The sequence below is a fragment of the Sus scrofa genome, chromosome X (assembly GCF_000003025.6).
Source record: "Sus scrofa isolate TJ Tabasco breed Duroc chromosome X, Sscrofa11.1, whole genome shotgun sequence".
In the NCBI taxonomy this organism is placed as follows: domain Eukaryota; kingdom Metazoa; phylum Chordata; class Mammalia; order Artiodactyla; family Suidae; genus Sus; species Sus scrofa.
Window position 1 is genome coordinate 92,520,932 of NC_010461.5, and position 19,782 is coordinate 92,540,713.

The 19,782-nt window shown below is 39.1% G+C and overlaps 1 protein-coding gene across 2 annotated transcripts in view; it reads right to left on the reverse strand.

Annotated features, from left to right (window-relative positions):
* Nucleotides 1–19,782, reverse strand: part of LHFPL1 (lipoma HMGIC fusion partner-like 1) — a 119,379-nt gene that overhangs the window by 98,019 nt on the left and 1,578 nt on the right. The window lies entirely within an intron of this gene.

A 19,782-nucleotide genomic window follows, 5' to 3' on the forward strand; every position in this document is an offset into this window, starting at 1 on the left:
TCCTTTCCAGCCTTGAAAGAGGACTCTTCCTAAAACCACAGGTAAGAGGCAAGTACATGCACTTTCGTTATACTTAAGGTGAAGACTGACATTTACTAGTGAAGATTTACAGATTTATAAATGGGACTTTTTGTCACATTTTCAGTTAGAAATCCCAAATCTAAAGATAGTAAGAGTGAACTACCTCTCCACATATATAAATTCTTACAAGAGCATCAAGCAGCTGCTAGACACTCACTCCAAGGCTTTCTAACAGAGATTTTAAATGTTCCTGTGAGGAGTTCCCTTTGTGGCTCAGCGGGTTAAGGACTATACTAGTATCCATGTGGATGCAGGTTTAATCCCTGGTCTTGTTCAGTGGGTTAAAGGATCTGGTGTTGCCATGAGCTGTGGTATAGCTTGCAGATGTGGCTTGGATCCTGCGTTGCTATGACTGTGGCATAGGCTGGCAGCTGCAGCTCTGATTCAACCCTGGCATGGGAACTTCCATATGGTTACAGGTGGGCCCTGAAAAATAAATAAATAAATACTCCTGTGAACCTCACCCTACCCTCCACCACTTCAGCTGAGTTAGATGGGAGAAGTACATTGAACTAAATTAAATCATAGGAGTTGTGAATGATGGGGCGACTGGGGTTTTCCCCACAGTCTGGATAGTTCCCAAGCTAAGAGATGGGGAAAATTGAAAGCAAGAAGTATGTGGATCACAAAATAAAAGCCAGCATCCTGATTCTTAGCAGTGTGGACAGTGAGGTCTCACGACTTCACAAAGGAAATGGCTATGGAAAGTGTGTTCAAGATAGGGCCTTAAGAAAGCCCATAAAATATACCCATGTTCCAAGAGAAAGATTACCATATCCCAAGCAAGCAGTAAACAGCAGCTTCCTGCTGGGCCTCATGAGTTATCAGACAGTGACAGCAACAACAGGGCTATGGCAACTTGTGTGAACTAACAGACAAGACTAGATGGCTCCACTTTTCTCTCTTCTCCATGCCTTAGTATTTGTAAGCTTTCATTGGAAGTTGTGTCAATTACTCAGGCTGATTGTTGGGTGGGGGTAGGCTCTTAATAAAGATAGAAAAAATTTTTGAGTTCCCATTGTGGCTCAGCAGTTAACCAGTCTGTATCCATGAGGACGCAGGTTCGATCCCTGGCCTTCCTCAGTGGGTTAAAGATCCGATCCAACCATTGCCAGATAAGCTATGGTCGCAGATGCAGCTTGATTCTGTGTTGCTGTGGCTGTGGCATTGGCTAGCAGCTATAGCTCTGACTCAGCCCCTAGCCTGGAAACTCCATATGACACAGGTATGGCCCTAAAAAGCAAAAGCAAAAGAAAATTTTTACTGGGGTTAATGGAGAAGGGAAGAATGTAGCAGGGGCTCCAGGTACAATGTGAGCATTATCGGGATAACTTGGTGAGGCTGGAAACATATTATGCTAAGATCTTAAGGGTTCTTCAGGGAAAGAATCATATGGCAAGATGAACAGATATGATTCAATGGAAATAAATTAGTATTTGAGGATGAGAAGAGGAAGACTATGATTACAGCATGGTGAACATTAGATTGTATTTTAGGTCAGGCTTCATAGACTTCAGTCCGAATCTTCAGCAAGGGGGTGCAGAAAGCAAGTAAATCTCCGTAGAACATTGGAAACCAAAGAATCAGCAGCATGCGTGCCAACAGCTTGGGCCACATATGATGCACTATCTCTGGCACAGGGTCAGTACTCTAAGTGCAGGCATCTGCAGCACTGTCACAATGAGGGATTCAGCATATGCAATGTTGCCTTTGTCCAACAAAGAATTTAGGTATTGGTGTTACTTGTGAAAGCATCAGCAACCTGGAGCTATCTGTGGAAGTAGCAGCAAAATACATCTTAAAAATAGATAAGGACAGAAATAGGTTGAGATTCTTTAGAGGGAGATAGTTGCAAGCTGGGCAAATTAGTCAGGAAGCTCACTTTTAGGATGCTATTCGGTTCCCCACAGTGTATTCCAACTCCATTTCACCATCTTGGTCAAGGCAAGCAAGAAATGGATACAGACTGGACAATTACAAGGGAGGAGATCAAGAAAGAAGAATTGACTTTGTAGTAATAGAAAGAACAAGAGTGGGCAGCTGGAAGTAATAAAACCATGTGAGATTCTAAAGTTGATTGATGGGAGTTCCCTTTGTGGTGTAGCAGAAACAAATCCTACTAGTATCCATGAGGATGCAGATTCAATCCCTGGCCTCACTCAGTGGGTCAAGAATCTGGTGTTGCCATGAGCCATGGTGTAGGTCATATACTCAGCTTGGATCCCTCATTGCTGTGGCTGTGGCAGAGGCCAACATCGGCAGCTCCTATTCGACCCCTAGACTGGGAACTTCCTTATGCCATGTGTGCAGCCCTAAAAAGAAAAATGAATAAAATAAAATAGTAATAAATTGAAACTCTTCCAGAAATACCTGCATGTATTTTCACCTATTCGTGCAATTTAATATGTTGGTAATTATTTCAGCTATACTTCAAGGAGCATTCTAGAATCCATCAGTCCCTTACCCTTCCGTGCTATCTGCCTTGTCACCATACCCAAACATCTGTTTTGTTCATATCTGCTGTTCTGCAAACAAAGTTGGCTCCACTACAAATGTATGCCATTTAATCTGAGTTTAGCCTAAATACTGATTGGCAATTCTTTATTTGTCCATCCCTGTGTTGATACACCTCAAGCAGCTGTTCAAATTATTTCACTTTCCATAGGCTCTCAATCCACAAAGAAATCAAAGGAAAGAAACAGAACAATTGCAAAAAAAGTATAATTCATGAAAATGTATCTTAAATAGGACTTAAAACTGCATATTAAAAAAGGAAATTGACCAAACCAAAACAACAGAGACATATTCTAGTAAAATTACTGGAGTTTAAGGAGAAAAAAGTCAGTAAAAAGGACAAAAGTGCTCATAAGGAAGAGAAAGCCAGATTATTGTCAGACTTTGATAACAAATCATTATGCTAGCAAGAAATGGAATGGCATATTTAATATTCTCAAGGAAAGGAAAAGTGAGAAGAAGATTGTATACCTAGCCTGGCTTTCAAATAAAAAGGCTACAAACTCATTTATCAACATGTGAGAATTAAGGGAATATTGTTCCCACAACTCTCTCCTTATATTAGAGAATGAGTTTCTAACAACCAAAATATCCAGAAATATCAGTCTAAAGACTGATGGCATTGATCCTTAGCGGCAACTAAAATGATAGAAAAGAGAGGCAACCAAACATTGTGTACCTTCAAATAGAACACATCGCCACCTAAGAAGCCAAGAGAAAATAAATAAATAAACCCAGATCTGATCCAGCCTATAGAACCAACTACTAACCTACAGGAAATTCAGGACTGACAAACATATTAAACTGTAACAGAGGATGTCATCGAGTGAAATCAAGACTGCGGGAAACTTTGGAGACAAATGACACCATTTATTCAACAAATAAATTACAAAAAAAAGGTTAGTCTCTAGATTAAGAGACTTATGGGGGAGGGGGAAGGATTGCTAAACTAGTGCTTAGAAATGAACTTTTAGATGATAACCCTATAAAGAAAGTAAGGAAGGAATTGCTATAACAGGACTGATTACTTTTGAGAAGAGGAAAGGGGTTATGATGAGGGTAAGCAGATGGCAAAATTCTATTTTTTTAACCTAAGTGGTGGTTATAAGGTTGTTGGCTTCCTAAGAACTAGGTGACCTATACATTAGCTTTATGGAGCTTCTTGTGTCTGTTAGATTTTATACTAAAAAACTAATTTTAAAAATATACTAGAGGAGTTCCTGCTGTGGCACAGTGGGTTAAGAACCTGACTGCAGTGGCTTGGGTTGCTATGGAGGCACAGGTTTGATCCCTAACCAGGTACAGCAGGTTAAAGATCCAGTGTTGCCCTAGTTGCTCAGATTCAATCCCTGGCCAGTAAACTTCCAAATGCCATTGGTGCAGCCATAAAAAAATACACTGTATATTGCTTCATATAGATTACATTTTCATGTTACAGCATTGAAATATTAATAGCCAGCTCAAATACACACAATTTTACATAGCAGGGCACGTCTAGAATGGTCTAGTTGCTTAGGAGATAAAGAAAAACTCAGGCTTTATCCAGAATCCTGCAGCAAAAAAAGTGAAGAAGAAAAAGCAGCAGCAGGATGAGGAGGAGAGGGAGCAAGGGAGATGAGAAGAGAAAAAGAAAAAAAGAAAAAGAAGAAGGGAGGGAGGGAGGGAAGGAGGGAGAAAGGGAGGGAGGGAGGAAGGGAAAGAGAGAGAGAGAGAAAGAGAAGAAATAGAGAAATAAAGGAAAGAAAGAAGAAAGGACGGGGGTGAAGAGGGAGGACGGGAGTGATGGAAGGAAGGAGAGAAAGGGAAAAGGAGAGGAGGGATAGGGAAAGGGGGAAGGACGCCACAACACACAGCCTCCTGCCTTGTCTATTAGAAGTCTCATCATTTACATTATTTCTGTTGTAAGTGGAGTTGTCTCATGCTTACAACAAATAAGCAACAGAGAACTGTTTAAGAAAACAGTGTGCACAGGGAGTTCCCGTTGTGGTACCATGGAAACAAATCCAACTAGTATCCATGAGGATGCGGGTTTGATCCCTGACTGTGGCTCAGTAGGTTGGGGATCTGGTGTTGCCGTGAACTGTGGTGTAGGTCACAGATGCAGCTCGGATCCACACTGCTGTGGCTGTGGTGTAGGCCAGCAGCTGTAGTTCTGATTCCACCCTTAGCCTGGGAACTTCCACATGCTGCAGGTGCAGCCCTAAAAAGACAAAGTTAAAAAAAGAAGAGTGTGCACAAATACAAATCCTACCAGTTAACAGAAATGCCTACAGAAGACCAAAGCTAAAAAAAAAAATCAACAGCTGTGTCTGGAATTTTTATAATATCTTACTAAACTTTAAGTTCGCAATGCTATGGTTATACTTCAAAGTACAATCATATGGTTAACGGGAGACCAAATTACCTGGGAGAAGATTTGGGCTAGCCCCAGCTTCGCTTTAAATTAAATCACTTAAAACTTTGAGCCCTTTTCCTCAGAAGATGAGTGACACCAAAATTTTCATGTAGCTTTATATCTCTAAGTTTTTAACAAATTGATTTTGAACAGTATTATCTTTCTATGGAGTTAGACAATAAAACTTAAAAGCTCTTCGCAATCAGTTAACTGTAGTTGAAAACTGCTTTAAGAGAAATAAGGTTAAGATACATTAGCACTTTAAGAAAAACTTTTAAATATAAAAGTTTTAGCTAAATATATAGTCACTGGTATTCCAAGGAGCTTCTATTTCTGAGATTGTCTTTCTAGCACAGTTTTGGAGACTTGAGATACTGTTCTGTAAAGACCTAGAAAAGCATTGGAGTTCCCATCGTGGATCAGTGGTTAATGAATCTGACTAGGAACCTTGTGGTTTAAGGTTTGATCCCTGGCCTTGATCAGTGGGTTAAGGATCTGGCGTTGCCGTGAGCTGTGGTGTAGTTTGCAGACGTGTCTCGGATCCCACATTGCTGTGGCTCTGGTGTAGGCTGGCTGCCATAGCTTTGATTAGACCCCTAGCCTGGGGACCTCCATATGCCGTGGGAGTGGCCCTAGAAAAGGTAAAAAGACAAAAAAAAAAAAAAAAAAAAAAAGACCTAGAAAAGCATTGACTTGCTATATAATGAAATACACACCTAAGAAATGTGGGTGGGGGGAGAAGCAAGCCAGAATTCTTTTTCAGATAAATTTCAAGGCCAGATTTTTAACCTCAACTTAATCTCTGGAAACAGTAATGTTTACATTCAAATTATAATTAGCATTGTCATTTCTAAAAAAGTTCTGAAAGCAAAAATGTTTCCTAGCAGGAAAAAAAAATCTATGGATTGAAAATGCTTATAAACCACTAACTGACATTAAAAGTGTTTCAAACCCACCCTCCTACCACCATGAGAAAAGTCCAGAGCATGTCCCTAGATTGACCTCACTCTGAATGCCCTTCTTTAATATGTTTCAACTGCCATCTCACTTAGAAAAATAAAATGCAACCCCTAACCTCCTCCAAATGCTCACTAAAATTATTGTAATAAATTCAACTTCCTTTTTGATGTCTTACCCATCTGGAGAAAGCCTTCAGCTATCAGTTCAGATTCTGATCCTTCTGTTTCTGCTCTTAACTGGGAATGGGGTGGAGGGTTTTGCTGCTCACTGGCGCTTCTCAGAAAAGTCCAGTGGTCCAGTCTTCAAGGTCTCTGCCTCTATATTGCTGACCTTGCAGAATTTGGTCAGCTGGCCACTATCTGCACATATTTCTACTCACATGAAGATCTGATCAATTATTCCAGCCTACCTGGAATTCTTTCCCCTATATTAGTTGCCCATGTTTATTTCCACTGTAAGATTTCTAGCTGCTCATCCATAATTGGGATTCCCTGGCTTTCCTTTCCACTAAGAAAGCAGATTTGCTTTCTATTGTAGTTAGAATTTCCTATCCACTGACAGATTTTTTTTTTTTGTCCACTACCACTGTAGCTGAAGTTTCCTGCCCACTTTAGATGTCCTTTTTCTTTTGCACTGCAACCCAGGATAACTTACTGTCAGAATTCTAGCTTCCTGCCAACTCTGACAGAAGACTTCCACCACTTCTATTACAGCTTGCTATTACCATACTCTGGTATTTTCCTCATACTAAGAGATTCTATCATACTCCTAGCTATTTTTCTTCACCAAAGTTGCACTTTGAGACAAAATTCCAATGCCAGTCACATCCACATAGTCTTTTTGATAAGCAAGTAGTATATAATACAGCTTATCTGGCCATCTATTTGCCTCTCCTTGTTCTTCAGAAAGCATTTACTTATATGGATCAGACAACATTAATAACTAGTCTAGAAACAAATGTTACTGCAATTCATTTGAGGTGATACTTTTTGCTCTCTTCCTTTAAATTAGAATTCACTTATATTGATCAAGCCCCATGACTAACTTGCCCATGATCTTTTACCACTGGAATTAATTTTGGTATTAGCATTTGTTCTCCTTTTTCAAATAAGCATTTACTTATCAGGATTAAACAACACAAATTCTAGCCTAAAACAAACATGACTTTGTGTAATTTAGGGAACAGCTTTTTTCTTCTCCCTCTTCAGAGAAGGGATTGCTTTTATGAATTAAAACCCATGAATACAGGCCTACCTTGGAGATATTGTGGGTTTGGTTCCAGACCACCACAACAAAGCAAATATTGTAATAAAGTTAGTCACACAATTTTTTTGGTTTCCCAATACAAATAAAAGTTATGTTTATACTTTACTGCAGTTTATTAAGTGTGTAATAGCATTATGTCAAAAAATGTGCATACCTTAATTAAAAATACTTTACTGCTAAGAAATACTAACCATCATCTGAGCCTTCAGTGAGTCAAAATCTTTTTTCTGGTAGAGGGTCTTGCCTGGATGTTTATGGTTGCTGACTGATCAGGGTGGTTGTCTCTGAAGGTTGGGGTGGCTGTGGCCATTTCTTAAAATAAGACATTAAAATCAAACAAAAAGAATAAAATACTTAGGAATAAACTTAATCAAGGAAGCAAAAGATCTATACTCTGAAAATTTTTAAATATTGATGAAGGAATTTGAAGAAGATACAAAGAAATGAACAGATATCCCATGTTTTTTGGTTAGAGAGTTAATATTCTTAAAATGCCCATAGTACCCAAAGCAATTTACACATTTAAAGCAGTCTCTATCAAAAGATGAATGGATAAAGAAAATGTGGTACACACACACTCACTCACTCACACACACACACACACAAACACACACACACACACACACACACTGGAATATTACTCAGCCATAAAAAAGAATGAAATAATGCCATTTGGAGCAACAAGGATGGACCTAGAGATCATCACACTAAGTGAAGGAGAAAGACAAATACCATATAATAACACTTGTATATAGAATCTAAAATATGGCACAAATGAACCTATCTACAAAACAGAAACAGACTCACAGACATAAGGAAGAGAATTGTGCTTGCCAGGGGGGTGGAATGGACTTTTGGAAGAGTGGATTGGGGGTTTACAGTTAGCAGATGCAAACTGTTATATATAGAATGGATAAACAACAAGGTTATACTGTACAGCACAGGGAACTATATTTAATATCTTATAATAAACCACAATGGAAAAGAATGTGAAAAAATGATATGAATCACTTTGCTATACACCAGAAGCTAACACAATATTGTAAATCAATTATACTTCAATGAAAAATAAAAAATAAAGCCATCCCTATCAAAATACCCATTATACTTTTCACAGAACTAGAACAAACAATTCTAACATTGACCCCAAATAGCCAAAGCAATCTTAAGAAAAAAAATAACAAACCTGGAAGTATCACACTCCCTGACTTCAGAGTATACTACAAAGCTACAGTAATCAAAATAGTATTGTATTGGCACACACACACAAAAAACAGACACAGATTAATAGAACAGGATAGAAAGCCCAGAAATAAATCCATGTACCTATGATCAATTAATCTATGACAAAGGAGGCAAGAATATACAATGGAAAAAAGACAGTGTCTTCAACAAGTAGTACTTGGAAAACTGGACAGCTACACATACAAAATAAGATTAGAACATTGCCTTACATACATACAAAACTAAACTCCCATTGTGGTGTAGCAGAAATGAATCTGACTAGGAACCATGAGGTTGTGGGTTCAATACCTGGCCTTGCTTAATGGGTTAAGGATCCAGCATTGCTGTGAGCTGTGGTGTAGGTCACAGACGTGGCTCAGAACACTCATTGATGTGGCTGTGGTATATGCTGAGAGCTATAGCTCCAATTTGACCCCTAGCCTGGGAACCTCCATATGCCACGGGTATAGCCATAAAAAGCAAAGATTTAAAAAAAATAATAAAAAATAAACTCAACATATATCACTTTTATAAACAAAAATATTAAATATAAAAAATAAAATGAACTTATAATGAATTAAAGACCTAAATATAAAACCTGAAATATAAGCAGAACACTTTTGACATAAATCATAGCAAAATTGCAGTGGGGGGGCAGGACCTGTATCCCAAGGCAAAAGAAATAAAGCAAAAATAAACAAATGAGACCTAGTCAAACTTAAAAATTTTGTACTGCAAAGGAAACCATCAGCAAAAATGAAAAGACAACCTACAGAGTGGGAGAAAATATTTTCAAACAATATGACCACAAAGGGTTAATATCCAAAATATATAAATATCTCATACAACTCAATATCACAAAAAACTAAACAACTCAATAAAAAATGGACAGAAAAGCTAAGTAGACATTTTTCCAAAGAAGACATACAAATTGCTAACAGGCACATCAAAAGATGTTCAACCTTGGAGTCCCCATTGTGGCTCAGCAGTTAACAAAACTGACTAGTATCCGTGAGGACACAGGTTCAATTCCTGGCCTCACTCAGTGGGTTAAAGATCTGGCATTGCCGTGAGCTGCGGTGTGGGTCACAGACGCGGCTCGGATCTCATGTTGCTGTGGCTGTGGCATAGCCCAGCAGCTACGGCTCCATTGGCCCCTAGCCTGGGAACCTCCATATGCCATGGGTGTGGTCCTAAAAAGTAAAAAAAAAAAGATGTTCAACATTGCTAATCATTAAAGAAATACAATCCAAACCCACAATGAGATATGGGTTTCAGAATGGCTATCTACAAAAAAATATATAGGAAATAACAAATGTTGGCAAAGATGTGGAGAAAAAGGAACACTTACACACCATAGGTGGTAATGTAAGTAGGTACAACCACTATGGAAAATAGTATGAAGGTTCCTCAAAAACTTAAAAATAGAACTACCACATGATCAGACATTCTACTCTCAGGCATATATCTGGAAAAAATTCTAATTTGAAAAGATAAATGCATCCCAATGTGCATAGCAGTACTGTGTACACTAGCCAAGGCATGGAAGCAATTTAAGTGTCCATCAACAGATGAATGGATAAAAAGATGTGGTATATATACACTGTGGACTATTAGCCATAAAAAGCATGACATTCTGCCATTTCCAACAACATGGATACACAGAGAGTATTCTGGTTAGCAAAATGTTAGACAGAGAATGACTAATACTCTATTATCACTTTTATGTAGAATCTAAAAAATACAATAAATGCATGTATGTAACAAAACAGAAACAGACTCACAGATATAGAGAACAAGCTAGTGGTTACTGGTGTTAACCCCAAACCAGGTGTATGGGATTAAGCGATACAAACTACTATGTAGAAAATAGATAAGCAACAAGGATATATTATATAGCACAGGGAATTATAGGAATTATAATAACTTTCAATGGAATATAATGTGTAAAAATATTGAATTACTATGTTATACACTTGATACTAAGATAATATTGTAAATAAACTAAACAAAATTCTGATACATGTGAATAAAATATTTTAATCCACAAAAAGAAAAAGAGAAAGACGATGAAGTTTGCTGCATTAATTGATTCCCTTCATGAATGATTTCTCTGAAGCATGCAATGCTGTTTGATAGTACTTTACCCACAGTAGAACTTCTTTCAAAATTAGTCAATATTGTGGGATGGAAATCCTATAAAATTGGATTGTGATGATCATTGTACAACTATAAATGTAATAAATTCATTGAGTAATAAAAGATTTAAAAATAGTCAATATTTTGTAATGCTGCTGCTGCTTTATCAACCAAGTTTAGGTAATATTATAAATCCTTTATTATTATTCCAAAAATCTTCACATCATCTTCAATGAGTAGATTCTATCTCAAGGAACCACTTCTGTTGCTCATCCATAAGAAGCAGCTCCTCATCCATTTAAGTTTTATCATGAGACTGTAGCCAATCAATCACATCTTCAGGCTCCAACTTTAATTCTAGTTCTCTTGCTGTTTCCACCACATCTGAAGTTCTTTCCTAAACTGAAGTCCTGAACCCCTGCAAGTCATCTGTGTGTGTTGGAATCAACTTTACACAAACTCCTATTAATGTTGATGTTTTGACCTCTTTCCTTGAATCATGAATGTTCCTCATGGCATCTAGAAGGGTGAACTCTTTCCAGAAGGTTTTTCAATTTACTTTGCCCAGATCCATCAGAAGAATCATGATCTATGGCAGCAATAGCCTTATAAAATAGATTTCTTAAATAATAAGACTTGAAAGTTGAAATGACTCCTTGATCCATGAGCAGTAGAATCCTGTGTTACCAGGCATGAAAACAACATTAATCTCATTGAACATCTCTGTGAGAGCTCTTAGGTGACCAGATGTATTGTCAATAAGCAATACTATTTTGAAAGGCATCTTTTTTTCTGAGCAGGAAGTCTCAACGGTGGGCTCAAAATGTTCAATAAACGATGCTATAAACCGATTGCTGTTGTCCAGGCTTTGCTCTCTCATTTATAAAACACAGGCAGAGTGGATTTAGTATAATTTTGAAGAGCCCTAAAATTTTTTGAATAGTAAATGAGCATTGGCTTCACCTTAAGATCACCAGCTGCATTAGCCCCTAATAAGAGAGTTAGCCTATCTTTGAAGCTTTGAATCCAGGCGTTCACTTCTCCTCTCTAGCCATGAAAATTCTAGATGGCAACTTCTTCCAATAGAAGAATGTTTAATCTATATTAAAAAACCTGTTCTTTAGCATAGCTACCTCCATGAATTATCTTATCTAGGTCTTCTGGATAACTGCCACCGTTTTTATATAAACACTTGCTATTTTACCGTGCACTTTCATACTGTGGAGATGTCTTCTTTCCCTAAGCTTCATAAACCAACCTCTGCTACCTTCCCTATCTCTCTCAGCCTTCATAGAATTGAAAAGAGTTAGGACCTTGCTCTGGATTAGGCTTTAGCTTAAGGGAATGTTGTGGCTGGTTTGATCCTCTATTCAGATCACCAAAGCTTTCTCTGTATCAGCAATAAGTCTGTTTCACTTTCTTATCATTCATGTGTTCACTATAATAGCCCTTTTAATTTCCTTCAAGAACTGTTCTTTGCATTCATGACTTGGCTGTTTGGCACAAGAGGCTTAGCTTTTGGCATAGCTTGGTTTTTGACATGCCTTGCTCATTAAGCTTAATCATTTTTCAGCTTTCGATGTAAAATGATAGATGTGCAACTCTTACTTTCACTTGAATACACAGAGGTCGTTGCAGGGTTGTTAACTGGCTTTCAATATTGTTGTGTCTCAGACTTATCTAGAGCCTCAAGTAATAGGGAGGTCCAAGGAGAGGGAGAGAGATGCAGGAATGACCAATTAATGGAGCAGTCAGAATATATATAATATTCATCAATTAGATTTGCCATTTTGTATGAGCATGGTTCATGGTGCCCCAAAACAATGACAAGAGTAACATCAAAGATCACTGATCACAGATAAGCATAACAAGTATAATAAACAGGAAAAAGTTTGAAATAAAGTTTGAGAATTACCAAAGTCTGATATAGAGGCACAAAATGAGCAATGCTGTTGGGAAAATGGTGCCTATAGACCTGTTTGATGCAGAGTTGACACAAACATTCAATTCTGAAAAATGCAACATCTGCTGAAGTGCAATAAAATGAAGCATGCCTGTAATTCATACAGAATCCAACATCATTTGGATTGATTTTGGTAGTGATGGTTTTTCCCCTCCTTCAAATAAGCACCTGCCCGGGGCTTTGAGGTTTTGTCTATTTCTTTGTTCAGTTTCAACCTCTAGCCTTGCTATTTTCTTGCACCATTTTTTTTCTTTTCTTTTTATGGCCTCACCTGTGGCATATGGAAGTTCCTGGGCAAGGGGTTGAATCAGAGTTGCAACTGTGGCCTATGACACAGCATACAGCAACACCAGGTCCTTAACCCACTGAATGAGGCCAGGGATTGAACCCATACCCTCATGGAGACAATGTTAGTTCCTTAACCCACTGAGCCACAATGGGAACTCCTTTGTACCATTCTTACTCTTCTACTCTATTTAGCACTCTATTTCACCTCTCCACCCTGTAAGAATACAAGATACTTGGACTTGCCATCTCTAAATTACTTGATTATCTGGTTTAAGAAGTATCTAGGCTGACACATTCTAGCCTTGGGATTGGATGTACAGAGTCCATATTTTAAAATATAAAGTAGCACTGTGTGTAGCACTGGGAACTATGTCTAGCCACTTATGATGGAGCATGATAATGTGTGAAAATAGAATGTGTACATGTTTGTGTAATTGGTTCACCATGCTGTACAGTAAAATTAAAAAAAATTGCATTGGGGAAATAACTATTAAAAATTTTTTTTAAATAAAAAGTAAAATATAAAAAGAGAGAAAGGTCACGCAAAAGGAGAGCAAGATAGTACAAAGAAGATGGTCCCATCGTGTAGCTTACAATCAGAAAGCCCCAAAGAATGCCAGCTTTGATATAGGAAAGAAAATCCACATAAAAAGGAGCTGTGAAGTTCCTGTAGTGACTCAGCAGTTAGTGAACTCAAATAGCATCCATGAGGATGCAGGTTCGATCCCTGGCCTTGCTCAGTGGGTTAAGGATCCCATGTTCCCACGAGCTGTGGTGTAGGTCGAAGTCTCGGCTTGGATCCCATGTTGCTATGGTTGTGGTGCAGGCCAGTGGCTACAGCTCCAATTGGACCCCTGGCCTGGGAACTCCATAAGCCGTGGGTGCGGCCCTAAAAAGACAAAAAGACCAAAAAAAAAAAAAGAAAAAAGAAAAAAGAAAAGAAAAGAAAAAGGAGCTGGGCCACTGTCTATTTAGAACCTTAAGAGTTATGACCATATTTGATAACCAGTCTCCCTATCAGGAAACAGTCTCTGACAGGCTCTGCCTTTTATCACATAGCTCTTTTCCAGAAAGTTCTGCCCTCATTCCTCCACCTTCAGAGAAACACTCAGGGGAGGGGATTTAGTTCAGCTATTCTTCACCTAAACACATCTGACCTTCCACCCCATTGTTTGTTTCTTCCTGAATGTTCTGTCTTCATGCCCCTGCCCTTGCAGAAATTCACAGAGAGGGGGATTCTGCTCAGTTCTCTTTCAATCAATTACATTCTGAGCCAGCCCCTGATATTTTCCTCAACTAGTCTTCACAGACACTCCAGCTCAGGCTTCTCTGAGTTCCAGAGGCTAAGTTGTTTCATCTCTTCCTCAGAGTCCTGGGGCCAGAGAAGGCTCTGAGGGAAACCTGCTCAAGGGCTATAGCAATGGCAATAGAGGGTGGGGTTTGGAGTGAGGGGCCTCATGGATGCTGCCTCTGCTGTGTGCAACATGTGGCCCTCTCCACAGGACACACATGCGCCCAGACATTCAGGTCCTGAGAAACTGTCCATAGACACAGCTCCTCAGAGGGGGCTGTTGAGAAGAGACCTGAGATCAAACAACTTTCCTCTGGTTTTACCATAGCTCCCGCAAATAATGAAATGAATACATAATGTTGAATTGTTTACTCCTCTTTTAGCAAAATAGTCCCATTTCTAGGGTATGCAGTGATGCTTTTTTCATGAACCAAAATGTAGGGCACAGGAGTTCCCATCATGTCTCAGTGGAAACGAATCTGCATCCATGAGGACACAGGTTTGATCCCTGACCTTGCTCAGTGGGTTAAGGATCTGGCATTGCTGTGAGCTGTGGTGTAGGTCACAGATGTGGCTCAGATCTGACATTGCTGTGGCTGTGGCATAGGCCAGTGGCTACAGCTCCAATTCAAACCCTAGCCTGGCAGCCTCCATATGCTACAGGTGAGGCTCTAAAAAGACACACACGAAAAAAAGTAGGGCACATCTCCTGGTGTAAGGACTTAGAGCCAGACAGAAATTTTGGAACTGAGGCTACCTTGTGGGTCCAGGGCTTTGGGTTTCCCCGGAGTAGGTCTAGACTAATTTGGAGGTGGAATGTGAAGTCCAGTTCTCAAAAATGACCATAACTTATTCAGCTGGACTTCATAAGGTACTTATGTGGTCAGTGCTGTATGCTCTTAGATCAGAACTCTCATCATCCCTGCCCTCAAAAGGATTACAGAGATGATGCCAACTCCAACAGATTTATCCTTAAATGTGAGCATGTACAACAGCTGGACATGCAGAGACTCTGATGACTGAACAGTTTTAACATCAAGTCAACAGCCTCAGAGTGATTATTTATAAAATATAAGTTTTGTTCATATATCACTGACTGAAAATCACTGCATATGGTAGAAAATCATGCCTTATATAATGACAGTAATGAGAGATAAGAGTTAGGAACTGGTCATCAAGAAACCCAAGTACTATCATCCACTGGCTGTGACATTCTAACCAATTTAAGTTTCTTAAAGCAGGTTATCTAAATATCTTTGCCAGTTCCATAATGGCCCAGAGCCTCCACCTTGGCAGTTTTGGAAATTCAATAGAGAGGAGAAGAGTAATAATTCAGGGCAGTAAATTGGCACTTGGCTCTATCAGCTCTCTTCAAGTCTAGGTATGCCTGGAAGTAGAGCAAAGGTATCTCAAAGGAAGAACAACTCCTCTCTTTTTCCAGACTAAGAAAGATGCTATGGTCTACACTGCTATGTTTATTCAAATATAAATGATCACTTTACCCAATGGAACCCACCCAGAACAAGGTTGAGACATTTGTTTTTCATCCAGAACAAGACCTGCACTGGCAACTTCTAACAACAGGCTCTCCAGGGGGAAAAGTGGTATCTATTTGTAGCATCTACATATTTTCATGGTGTAAAGATCTCCAACTGCGACATTAAGCCACCAGTGTGATGTCACTGAATGGGGAGTCAGGTAGAGGTGCACAGAATTTGCTCTCAAGAAATCATGTGAGCCAGTTCCAGCTCCGTGACCAGAAGTGTAATTCATTCAGAAGAAAAGAGAAAGTTAAAAGGAGAAAGAGCAGTAGCTTCTAATTGTGAAGGGCTCTCATAAAAATGATCTTTACTCATTTATTTTAATGGTGTAAAAAAAACAAGTGGACCTGTATAATGCAGGAAGATGAGAAATTGGTATGAAATATAGAATTTAAAGTCAATTTGGATTCAAGTCCTGATTCTGTCATTACCGACTTTGGTCACTTAATTTTATGGAGCTTTAGAATCCTCATGTAGCAAAACTTAATATGGTAGTATATGCAGAGTTCTAAGAACAACACATAGCCCACTCAATAAACTATTAGCTCTTACCATGAGCAGCAGCAGGATGATTATCTGTGGAATTGGTGTAACGACCAGCCTATTTTCCTCACAGAGGTTTTACAAACTGAAATGCTGCATGTGAAAGTAATTTGTAATCTACACACAGTATTCCAATCTGAAGTATTTCTATAATCATGTGCTGACCCCAGAAACTTAAGAAAACTAAATACATTACAAAAGAAAATGTCTGCTTTCTCTAGGAAGGTCTAAAAATAAGAGTCTCATTGTCTATGAAGTATCCTGTCACAATCACAGGGGAGTTTTTAGACTTTAGAGAGCATCTGATCCAATACCCTCATTGTGATGGATGTGAAAAATATTTGCTGAAAGTTTAAGTAACTTAACCTAGGCATTAGCAGCAGAATGAGGATTAGCATCTAGGCCATTTGACTTTCAGCACATCAATATTGGACCCTACACTCTTCAATCACTTGCAGATCCTGCTGACCAGCCATCTAAAGAGGGATAAATAAAAATGAAATTCTTAACCAACATCCTGAGGTCAGAAACTAGTGGCAGTTTTGAAAGATGTTATATGTTTAATTCAGCATCTCTCATGATATTTTCTTACAAGGTAGAGAAACTGAAGGATCTGGGTTAATCTAAGTTATTCTTGCTGCACTTGTATTCTGAGGTCACTTTTGCCTATTCTCTTTTTTCTTTTTTTTCAAATTTTATTTTATTAGACTATAGTTGATTTACAATGGTGTGTCAATTTCTGCTGTACAGCATAGTAAACCAGTCATGTATATGTGTGTGTGTATACATATACATAGATAGATAGATAGATTCTTTTTCTCATACTATCTTGCTTCTTTTCAGGGGCAAAAGGAAAGGTCTCCCAGTTCACTGGGATCCAAAGTGTAATTTCATCCAAAAAGTCCCATCGCTTCCTTGAGCCTCAGTTTCTTTATCTGTAAAGACAGATGGTTTGATTAGCTAATTCAATTTTCAGTTTCAGAAACATTTATTGAATGTCTATTATGTGGAAAATGTGCTAGACTCTGGAGGAGCCGAGAGAAAGCAAATAAGTCCCTATCTCTGTTGAGTTTAGGAGTCTAATGGAGGAAACACACACATAAATTACACTACAAATGTAACTTACTACAGTTTGTGCAATGACAGCAATATGTACCACAGAGGAGAAAATGACTCCTGGTAATGAGGAAGCCTTCAAATAGTGGGTGACATTTAAGCCAGGTCTCAAAATGTAAGAGCTTAATATGTGAAGAACTTAAGGGATTCCAGGGAGGTGAAACAGCATTCACAGAGGTAGAGAGGCATCAAAGTGCCTGGTTGGTTTTGGTGACATCAAGAAATTTGGGATGACCAGAATTGATTGTCCAGTAATAGTAGAAGCTAACATTTATTAAATATTTCACAGGATCCAGGAGCTGTTCTAGAATCAATATAAAAAATTAATGAGTACTTTGCTTTCTTATAAATCTGCTATGTATATTACATATACTCTGGATCTCAGTTCAAACCAGCCACCATTCAGGGGCTCAACAGCCATCTGTGACTAGTGACTGCTGTAGTGGACAACCCAGCTTTAAGTGATACTTTTTCTTATGCTCTAGTATTTAGAGGCATTTTGTTGATGCTATTGTTTTGTTGTTTCTTCTGTTTCAAACATATCACAGTTTATATGGTCATCCAAGGTGATCCCCTGTCTATCCTGAAAACTCAGAGACCCCCTAACCAAGCTGTTCCATAGTCTTCAAATGTACTACTCCTTGAGTCAGGCCTACTGATCTTCCTCTGGCAGCTTTTGTGCTCTTGAGCTTGTACAGTAAGTAAGTGAATAGGCAGATCTGGACCTCAGCATAGACCTCATAGCGGGAGATATGCATGGTGACTTATTCATCAGCACATAATGGGAATTGAATCCATAGGAATGGATGAGGTCGGTCAAGGAAAGTGGGTTTATGTTTCAGAATAAGAAGCCAAGAGGGCTGGGGGATAAAGAAAGCACCCTCACTGAAGGGTAGAAGAGAGACAAAGAAATAGCCAAGTTATGAGCAGAACTGGGGACAGAGTTGTGTCTCAGGAACCAAGGAAGGAGAATCTTTGAGGAAAAGAATAGGCAGAGTTCCCTCTGTGTCTCAGTGATAATGAACCCAAATAGTACCCATGAGGACTTGGGTTCGATCCTTGGCCTTGCTCAGTGGGTTAAAGATCCGGCATTGCCCTGAGCTGTGGTGTAGGTCGCAGATGCGGCTTGCATCTGGTGTGGCTGTGGCATAGGCCGACAGCTGCAGCTCTGATTGGACCCCTAGCCTGGGAACCTGCATATGCCATAGGCACTGTCCTAAAAAGAAAAAAAAAAAAAGAAGAGGAGGAGGAAGAGGAAGAAGAGGCAACAATACTAACTGTTCAAAAGAGGTCATAATGGTTCAGAAGCCTGTCAGCTTTATCATCATATGAATCCATGATCAGTCAACTAATGTGTTTTCAAAGATAACAAATTCAAATGTCTTACTGAAAGAAAAACAAAGCTGGTAGAAGCTTCATGAAACGGCCTTTATTTTCATTTTAGCTAAAAGCTCCCTCTTGTGTCGAGAAGGGGTATTTCTTTGACAGTTGGCAAAAGGTTTTGAGAACATCTGTTGATTTATATTGTTTGTTCCTAATGTTCTTCTATAATATTCATTTTTGCCAGGAAATGTGTATGAATGTTAAAGTCAAACATAAGCACTATAATAAGAAAAAAAAAGAAGACAGGGTTTGCCATCCAGATTTGAGGCTGCATTAAAAGGAAAATCTTTACGTAAACACAAAAATATCCATGGAGTGATATACCTTTCTCAAAAGAGAGTTCACTGAGACTCAGTAACAGCTGGGAAATTTTGATGTGTTTAGCAATCATCTCAGGTGTTTCAGATCAGTTTAAGGTTTTAAAACTGCCTCTCTAGTCCCCCAAACGCTGTCATGGCTCCACTTTAAAAAAAAAAAAAAAAAAGGAGAGAAAAAGCCTCTCTTTGAAGGACCCAAGAGATCTGTAAGGCTCGCAGTCCAGGCACAGGAAATAGAGTAGCAGTGGAAGATGCCAGAAACAGAGATCGACTGTAGCCTGATTTGTTCCACCGGTGGAGGTGCTAGGGAATTAGGATCACCAATCTGGGAAGCTGAAGGCCTAGGGGCTAACATTCCAGCTCTGCTTCTAAAGGGTTCTGAGTGTGTGTGTGTGTGTGACCTTGGACAAAGCCCATCCTTTACTGGACCTCAGCTTTTCCTTTGATTGGACATTTCCATTCCTTGATCTGAGTCACGCCCTCAAGGAGGCAAGACTATAAAGCAGGCGATGTTTCCCATCCTCTCATCTCACCTGTTTTCAGAGCTATTAACCCCTGAGAGCCCAAGGCCTGATGCCTCCCACCCTAAACTACCAAGGACCCTCTACCTCAGCACTCTGTGCAAACCAGGAGCAACCAGGACCAACCTCCTCTCCACCAAAGTTTACCTATGAGACAATGAATACTTAGCAGTGGTTCTGCAGTTACTTTTGGATGAGCGACTGAGGTTTGCTATAGAAGAGGGAGTAGAGACCTTTTCT